The following is a 9,181-nucleotide window of genomic DNA, read 5'->3' on the forward strand; positions in this document are numbered from 1 at the left end:
TCAACATCCTTTTTATGTTTTAAACATTTTGGCGTTCTTTTCCTCAGGTAGTTGTAGCTCCTTAGTGTGGATGTGTTAGTTGTAGCCCTGAATCCAACGGGGTCTTCTAGCATTTTGCCACAATTGGGCACTTGCTCCTGTAGTGATCGTTCCCCAAGTTAAAATTCCACCTTTTTCTAACTTGGCTATACCGTACTGATCATGACTAAGGAGTCAGAAACACGTGTCTGCGGTTGCATTACATCATTTCAAATATTTTTGGGTATTCTTTATACCATGTTGCGAGGTTTGTCAATAGTTTTCCTTATCTATATATACGAAACTTAAAGCTAAAATCAATATCAATAAAAGAATTAATATTAAAAATAAACTCACCAGGCTTCCGGGTTGAACCGCGTCGTTAGTTTCTAGGCCTAGATTTCGACGTCCTCTCTGACGTCATCTTCAGAGCTTCCGGGGTCTCAGTCTCCTGAGACTCCAGACACAACACTCACTACTCACTACTCACTACTTCACTACTCACTGGACTACTGTTGTTGTTGGCGCTGGGGCGGTTATTTATACCGTGAAATGACGTGACTGACGTGGCTGTCGATGACGTGGCGGAAAGGGTATTAGCGCGAAGACTATTCGGAGCGGGATTTGGATTGGCGCGAAGATTTTTGACGGCGGGAATTGGAGCAGACGATGTTTTCTTTAGGAGGGGTCTCCAAGTCGAAGGTAAACGGATGCCGTCATCTCTTTTATTGAGGCAATTTGGTCGTTTTTCTATTTCTATAGCTTCTCGGATAATCCTTTGTTTATAGAAGCGGATGGGGGCTATGGTTCTGGAGTGATCAAAGTCAATTTTGTGACCTGTATGAAGAATGTGTTGGCCTAGGGCTGAAACTGAATCGGAATTGCGAACAGATATGGAATGTTCATAAATCCTATTTTGGATTCTACGATTGGTTTGTCCTATGTAAGATCGGGGGCAGTCTGCACAAGGAATTTCATAAACTCCGTGTTGTTCATTTGGAATGTTGTCTTTGACGGATCGGACAAGAGATTGAAAGTTTTTGTTGGGGGGTAAATATTGTTTTTATTCCTCGTGGTTTAAGAATTCTGTCGATTTTGTCAGTAGCACCTTTGATATAGGGAAGAAAACCTTTTGTATGATCAGGATCAGACTCTTTGGGTTGGGATTGAGCGGGAGATTGAAGTTTATATATGCTCCTATTGATGTGATTTTCATGGTAACCGTTTTGGATGAGGACTTGTTTTAAAGAAGAGAGTTCAGTAGATCTACTTGCATCATCGGAAAGGCGTATTGATCTGGAGACAAGAGTATTAATGACTGAATTAATTTGAGAAGGTGGATGATGAGAGTTGCCATGCAAGTAGCGGTTGGTATGGGTGGGTTTTCGATAAACAGAGTGATGAAAACCTTGGGATTGGTTTTTCTTAATAAGAACGTCGAGAAACGGTAAGGATGAGTCAGTCTCCATCTCCATCGTGAACTGGATACTGGGATGTATACCATTCAGATGGATCTGAAAAGACACTAAAGCATCCCTGCCGTGGGGTCAAATGACGAATGTATCGTCAACATATCGTAGCCAACATGTGGGTTTGAGCGTAAATGTGGATAGTGCTCGGGTCTCGAAATCTTCCATAAAGATATTAGCAATTACTGGAGAGAGTGGTGACATCATTGGGGCATCATTTATTTGTCTGTAGAATTGATTTTGGATGATGAAATATGTGTTGGACATGCAATGTTTAATGAGAGATAGGTGGTCTTACTGGATATTGTGTTTCGTTTCCAGAATATTTAGGGTTTCATCTATAGGAATGTTAGTAAAAAGTGAAACGATGTCGAAACTTACTAGAATGTCTGAGGGTGAGATAGGATATTGTTTAAGACAGCGGTTCTTAATCTTTTTGAGTCATGTACCATCTAAAGTTTCTTTTATTATATTTCTATATTTTTAGATTGTATAATCAAGGCTTACTATAGTATTTTTACTACAAAAGCGATATTACGTAGGTCAAAATTTTTGACGTAAGAGAACTGTCAAAACATTAGAATGTGACTTTTCATTATTGCCATGTTTATAATAAACATGACAATAATGAAACGTCACATTCTAATGTTTTGACAGTTCTCTTACGTCAAAAATTTTGACCTACGTAATATCGCTTTTGTAGTAAAAATACTATATGTACTACTATTTTAAGTTTTTGTGTGTTTTGTGTACCACCGCAAATAATGATATGTACCACCAGTGGTACATGTTTAAGAAGTTCTATGAAATGAAAAGAATTTTTGACGAAAGATGACGCATTTTCGGCAAGAGGTTGAAGAGTTTTGGCTAGATATTTTGCTAAAGGTTGTGTGGGACAGTTGTATGCACTAACAATGTGGCGCAGAGGAAGATCGAGTTTATGAATTTTGGGTAGGCCATATATTCGAGGTGGTCTAGAAGACTTTTCACGAGGAATTAAAGTTTGGTTTACGGCAGCAGGAAGAGAGATTTTATTGATTATGGCTTTTGTTGTTTTTTCTAAGTAAGTTGTGGTATTATTAGCAATTGGCTTGTAGTCGGGGGGTGTTAATGAGATTTGACAGCTTATCGATGTACGAAGAAGTGTTTAATATGACAGTGGCGTTTCCTTTATCGGCAGGAAGAATGACTAGATCTGGATTTGCTTGAAGTTTTTTCAGGGCTTTTCTCTCGGATTGGCTGTCAATCCCTTGCACAACATGTCGCAAATACAGGACATAGAATAAACCTGAACCAAACAACAATGTTAGCTAACATAAAAATAAAAAACGTGAAATCAGAGAATCGATAGAAATTGAAATAAAACCCAGATTATATATATATATATATATATATATATATATATATATATATATATATATATATATATATATATATATATATAAATAGATGAAATAGAGAATGTGGAAAAATCCCCTTACGAACAATTCACACATCCACCATTTCGGGCTGGGAAAAATTTTTCGAATAGAATCAAAGATCCAAACACCAGTTCTTAGAAATGTGTTTCGCCCTCTTCAACCTCTCTGGGCTCGTCGGTAAAGACAAGAGGTTGAATATCTTTAGACACATTCTAATCAAAAAACAAAAAAAAAAGGGCGAAACACATTTCTAAGAACTGGTGTTTGGATCTTTGATTCTATTCGAAAAATTTTTCCCAGCCCGAAATGGTGGATGTGTGAATTGTTCGTAAGGGGATTTTTCCACATTCTCTATTTCATCTATTTGATTTCGTACGAGTGGTCGTTAAACCAATAACCTTGGATCTTTGGTTCACTGAGTGTGTTTCAAAGATCTACATCTTATGTTTTTATATATATATATATATATATATATATATATATATATATATACATATATATATATATATATATATATATATATATATATATATATATATATATATATATATATATATATATATATATATATATTGATACATGTATCCATGTGACTTCCAAAGTAGATTCTCGTAATACGTTGTTACTTCATATATACCGTTATGACTTCCGATTTCGGAAGTCACAACGTTTTGCCTATATTTTTACGAATTTGGCTACTAGATGGTATCAGAAGGCTTATATTAAAAATTTCGCTGGAAGTCATATCGTATCTAACATACTCATAAGATCAGATTTTAGTTCGACGGTATATCACCAGCGCTAGTGTCGCTCCCGTGCTACTATACAGGTTATGTACACAACGCGTAGCGTCTTCCGTATACCACACCGCTCGTTGTGACTTCCGTTTTTTGGCAACCCTGTGTAACGGTTTCCAGACATTTATCTGTTGTAGATTCGCGGTCCTAATCGTACTTAGTGTTTTGTGTGCCTTTTGTTTTTAAACATGAGTAATAGCAGATCTGCTTTACTTTTAAAGTTAGCCTTAAATGAAGGTACAATAAGTGATTATATATCTCTATAATTATATATTTTCTGTACTTATTTCAATCTATAATATTTACTTACCTATTTACTTATATAAATTCATTTTTCTCGTGTTTTTGTTTACTTCCTTTTTTACAATGAACTTCTAATTTAATCTACACTCACCGGCACGAAAAACGGGCACCCTAAAAAAATGGGTAATTTTTGATGTCTCGTATCTCCCAAACCTTTGGTCCGATTTAAGTAATGTTTTTAATATGTTATAGCCTTATTATTTAACAATATAGCTATGATAACATTGTTGATAGACAGGTAAATTTTCATTGTATACCGGGTGTACCAATCAAACTGGGTTTTTTTCTCAATTTTCACAACACCCTGTGGAATATTCTAGCCTTTATAAAATATTTAAATTAAAGCCTAACTATAGCTCCAGGTTTTATTAACATTCTGTTTTTTTATTCATTCGCTTACGTTGGATAATAAAAAAGTTAAGGACTTTAACAACTAGCCATGTTCTTTATCGATACAGGTGTTTCTAAATATAAGTGCGACAAATTTTAAGGGGTAATTTCTGCATGAAAAAATAATGATCGTTTGGCAAAATAATTTTATATTTGCAAGCATTTGCGGACATAGCTTTATCAAGTAAACGATCATTATTTTTTCATGCAGAATTACCCCTTAAAGTTTATCGCACTTATTTAGAAACACCATGTATTGATAAAGAACATGTTTAATTGTTAAAGTCCCTAACTTTTTTATTATCCAACATAAGCGAATGAATAACAAACAGAACATTAAGAAAACCTGGGGCTATAGTTGGGTTTTAATTTCAATATTGTATAAAGGCTAGAATATTCCACAGAGTGTTGTGAAAATTGAAAAAAAAAACCAGTTTGATTGGTACGCCCAGTATACAATGATAATTTACCTGTCTAGAAACAATATTATTACAGCGATATAGTTAAAGAATAAGGCTATAACATATTAAAGAAATACTTAAATCGGAGAATAGGTTTAGGAGATACGAGCCATCAAAAATGACCCATTTTTTGGGGTGCCCGTTTTTCGTGCCGGTGAATGTATCTATTAAATAATCTAAATTATTTTTAAAAATCTTATTAAAAGCTTAAATACAAGAAATGTAGGTAAATGTTCTCATTTAACGAAATTTCCGAAAATTGTGTATTTTTTTGACCCAAGTAGGCTGAAAAATCGATTTTATAGTTATTGTTATTTCGAAAGTAATAAAACGTGTAAAAATTACAAAAAAATTGAATGTACAATTATAATTGAATGGAATTAAATACACGATAAAATGAATCAAGAGCGATAAAAAGTTTAAAGTAATAAATTCTAGTAATAATATAAAATACAGTAAACTCTCTCTTAAGGGGGTAGGCGCAAAATCTCTGTCCAATGCTATTTAAATACATTTATTTTTTTCGAATCCTGAGAAAACTAATAAATATTTTTTAAAACATACACCCAGAATTAAAAGATAACATTATTACGGGGGACCGAAAGTCCCTTAGAATAAAAAAAAGTTTCTTTTGAATGAAATATTCGAAATTAAAAATCACACTAACTTTTCTCTTGTTTTTTCATCCCATTATCTTTATTAAAATAAACATATATTAGGTATATAAGTTATTAAAATAAACATTATATAAGTTTTCAGGGACTTTCTGCCCTCGGTAATAATGTAAGCTTCCATTCTGCGTTTAAATTTTTCAAACATACTTATTAGTTTTCTCAGAATTCGAAAAAAAATAATGCATTTAATTAGCACTGGACTAAGATTTTGCGCCTATCCCCAACGAGCACCTCCTCTATACGGACGGTATTTAAAACAAAATTCATTTGCCGATATACTGAGCCTGTACTCTTCCGGACAATCCCTTAAAATGATGTGTACCTAAATGAAAAAAAAAATACATAGATATTTTTTCCAAATATTTTAGAATACAAAACTACAATATTTATATTTTATTATTTCAAATTAACACAGAGATGACAACGAGTGATATTTAATAACTCTTTACCTTATCAGCAGTAGGTAATAAAAATCTGGTTCTAGTGTGGGATCCGTCATTAAAATATTTTGTGTGTCGGTCAAACCCTTTCAACACCAGTGGACGTACGACGTACGTCCACTTACTATACTTCAGGACGTACGACGTACGTCAAATTTATTTTATTACGTTTGAACTATTTTTATTTGGATTTTTTGCTTACACTGAAAAAACGTTTCAAAATAAATAAATACTGTGGAACCTCGATAAGTCGGATTAATCGGGACCGCGGCCGATCCGGGTTATTGAAAATCCGGGTTAGCCGGAGAATATGGTAAAAATTAATAAAATACGGTACTCTTACAGATAAACTTAATTATAATTGCCAAAAAAATGAAATACTTATGTCCAGTACATCTAAATTACGTACAGTTGTATACATTATTATTTATTTCTTGGTAAAAAAACTCAGTCAAAGTGAAAACATTTTTATTTTATCTGATGAAAATCGATCCAAGTTAGCCGGACTTCCGGGTTATCGGAGGCCGACTTATCGGGGTTCCACTGTAAATAAATATTGAAAATTAGTATCTGTCTACAATTATTTAGTTCAGTCACAGTTTAGTATATCGTGGGTCGACCCCTTTTCAAACAAACAATTTTGTCCAAAGATTAGACAGGTAGAAAAGACCGTTATATTTAGTAATAGTTAACCAGAATTAGTAAGTACATTTTGGGAAAACCTATTTTATGATTGATAAATACTGTGTCATTAGATTTCAGGTATATTTACCCAAAATTTGAATAAAAGTAAATAAACTTTCCAACAGGTAAACACTGAATTAGTTCCAGATAAGAATGTATATTTTGCAGGTAAAGAATGTATATTTTGAAGAATGTATATTTTGCAGGTACACAGTTTCTTGAGGATTAAATTAATAATCCGGATGAAAGTTTATGTGTCTCTGCTGATAGGCTACTTATGGTTAAAATAAATAAATGAAATCGCAAAGATATTAGTTTTCGATTTAGTTTCAAACGGTAGTTCGAAGTGCAGTCTTCTTTGAAATTATTTTATATTATCTCGAAATCTATTTCTCATCATGAGTGACAGTGATTCAGACCCCGATTTTTTGTTCGACAATATTACGTCCGGCACTGAAAGTGAATATTTTGATAGTAGTGATGATGAGTTTTTATCAGACAATAGTGATGCTTCATCTGTTGGTAATAATCCACCTGCGTGGAATATGATAGGTGATCCATTTGGAGATATTCGACCTGATAATGTGCCAGAATTCCTTGGGATTCCAGGTCCAAATCCATATGTGTTTCCTGACGAAGATGTATCTTTTACAAGGTGTGTAGATGCCTTTTTACCAGTTGACTTGTTTCATTTTATTGTGCAATGCACAAATTCTAAAGCACAATTATATATTTTGCAAATCATCCGGAAGTCAATTTTAAAATTCATGGACTACAATGGCGCGATGTAACAGTAGAAGAAATGAAAATTTTTTTGGATATATCCTAAATATGGGTTTGAATAAAAAAGCGCAGATATCAATGTATTGGAGTACGCGCGCTAATCTAAATACTCCGTGGTTTCGAGAGAAAGGTCTCAGTCGAAACCGATTTTTACCAATTTTAAAATTTTTACGATTTGCTGATCCAAATAACCTACAAGCAAATGATAGATTATGCCGTATTAGACCATTTCTAGAACGTTTAGAAAGACTATTTCAACATAACTACCAACCAAAGAAGAATGTTGTAGTCGACGAATCATTGATGTTGTACAAAGGCCGTTTACATTTTCGGCAATATATTAAATCAAAGCGGTCCAGACTCGGAGCAAAAGTTTTTAGCCTTTGTTCCTCAGATGGATACATGTACAGCTTTGAAATTTATACTGGTCAAGGTCAGCAGCAGTTTGCTCTTCCTGACGATATTGCTAATGCTAGATTATCCCTTTCAGAAAGAATTGTAGTTCATCTTGGTAGAAATTGGTTGAACTTGGGTTATTCTTTCTATACAGATAATTGGTACAGTAGCACTCGACTTGCTGAATATTTATTAGAAAGAGAAACGCTACTTACTGGTACAATACGTTCAGATAGAGGGGTTCCACATATTCTAAAAAATTCTCTACTCAATAGACACCAATCAGCATTTTCAAGAAAAAATAATATACTTATTTTAAAATATTTTGACACAAGGGATGTTTATGTTTTATCGACAGAGTTCACTGCAGAATAGTGCAGAACTTACGGAAAGAGAGAGATATGTTGCAGGTGGGTAACGATAATTTTTCATGAAACCCGCAGCAATTCAACAATACACTCACTGCATGCGAGGCGTCGATAAAATAGATCAATTACTTCATTCTTATAATTGCTGCCGAAAATCTTACACCTGGTTTAAGAAATTAGGATTACATTTCCTTCAACGTGCAGTATTAAATTCACATTATGTTTACAAAGAATTAAGCGGCAGAAATATGTCATTATTGACCTATTTAAATTTTGTGATCGTGTATTTCGTGGAAGGGCGTTCTGAAGAGATTGAAAGATTGGATGCAAATGAGCCACTCTGTAGACGACGTCGAAGACAACATATTGTAGTTCCAGACGGACCTGTCGTTCATACTCCTTCGACATTTCTACCTACTGCTCGTCGTCAGCGTCCACAACGAAGATGCGTTATGTGTTTTTCAAATAGAATACGACGCGATACTAGATACTTTTGCAATTTGTGCCCTACTAAACCTGCTTTGTGCATGCCAAACTGTTTTAATAATTATAATCATGTTTTGTAAATGTCAAATAAAATAATTTATGTATCACAAAAGTATAAATTATGTATCATATCAATAAAAAAACTGTATTTCCCTTTCTGTGTTATTTTTACACCCCTGATATTGTTCAGTAAAAAGTTACGTCATTTTGAGCGTCCGGTTTGGGGTGAGATGGGGAGAAGTCGGTAAATTAGTAGTTTTTTACGTTTTTCGTCAATATTTCTAAAATTATGCTTTAGCGTATACAATGTTCTATATAAAAATGTTCTACATAAAATATAAAACAAAAAAGGTCCTATTCATATTTTTTATAAAATCAGGGTTTCCAGAGTTACGGAGGGTGAAAAGTGGAGGTTTTCGATACTTTTTATATTTTTGGGCAATTTATAATATTATTACTGATGAAAGGAATTTTCTTTAACACGATTTTGT

Source organism: Diabrotica virgifera, chromosome 3 (assembly GCF_917563875.1).
Source record: "Diabrotica virgifera virgifera chromosome 3, PGI_DIABVI_V3a".
Taxonomy (NCBI): Eukaryota; Metazoa; Arthropoda; class Insecta; order Coleoptera; family Chrysomelidae; genus Diabrotica; species Diabrotica virgifera.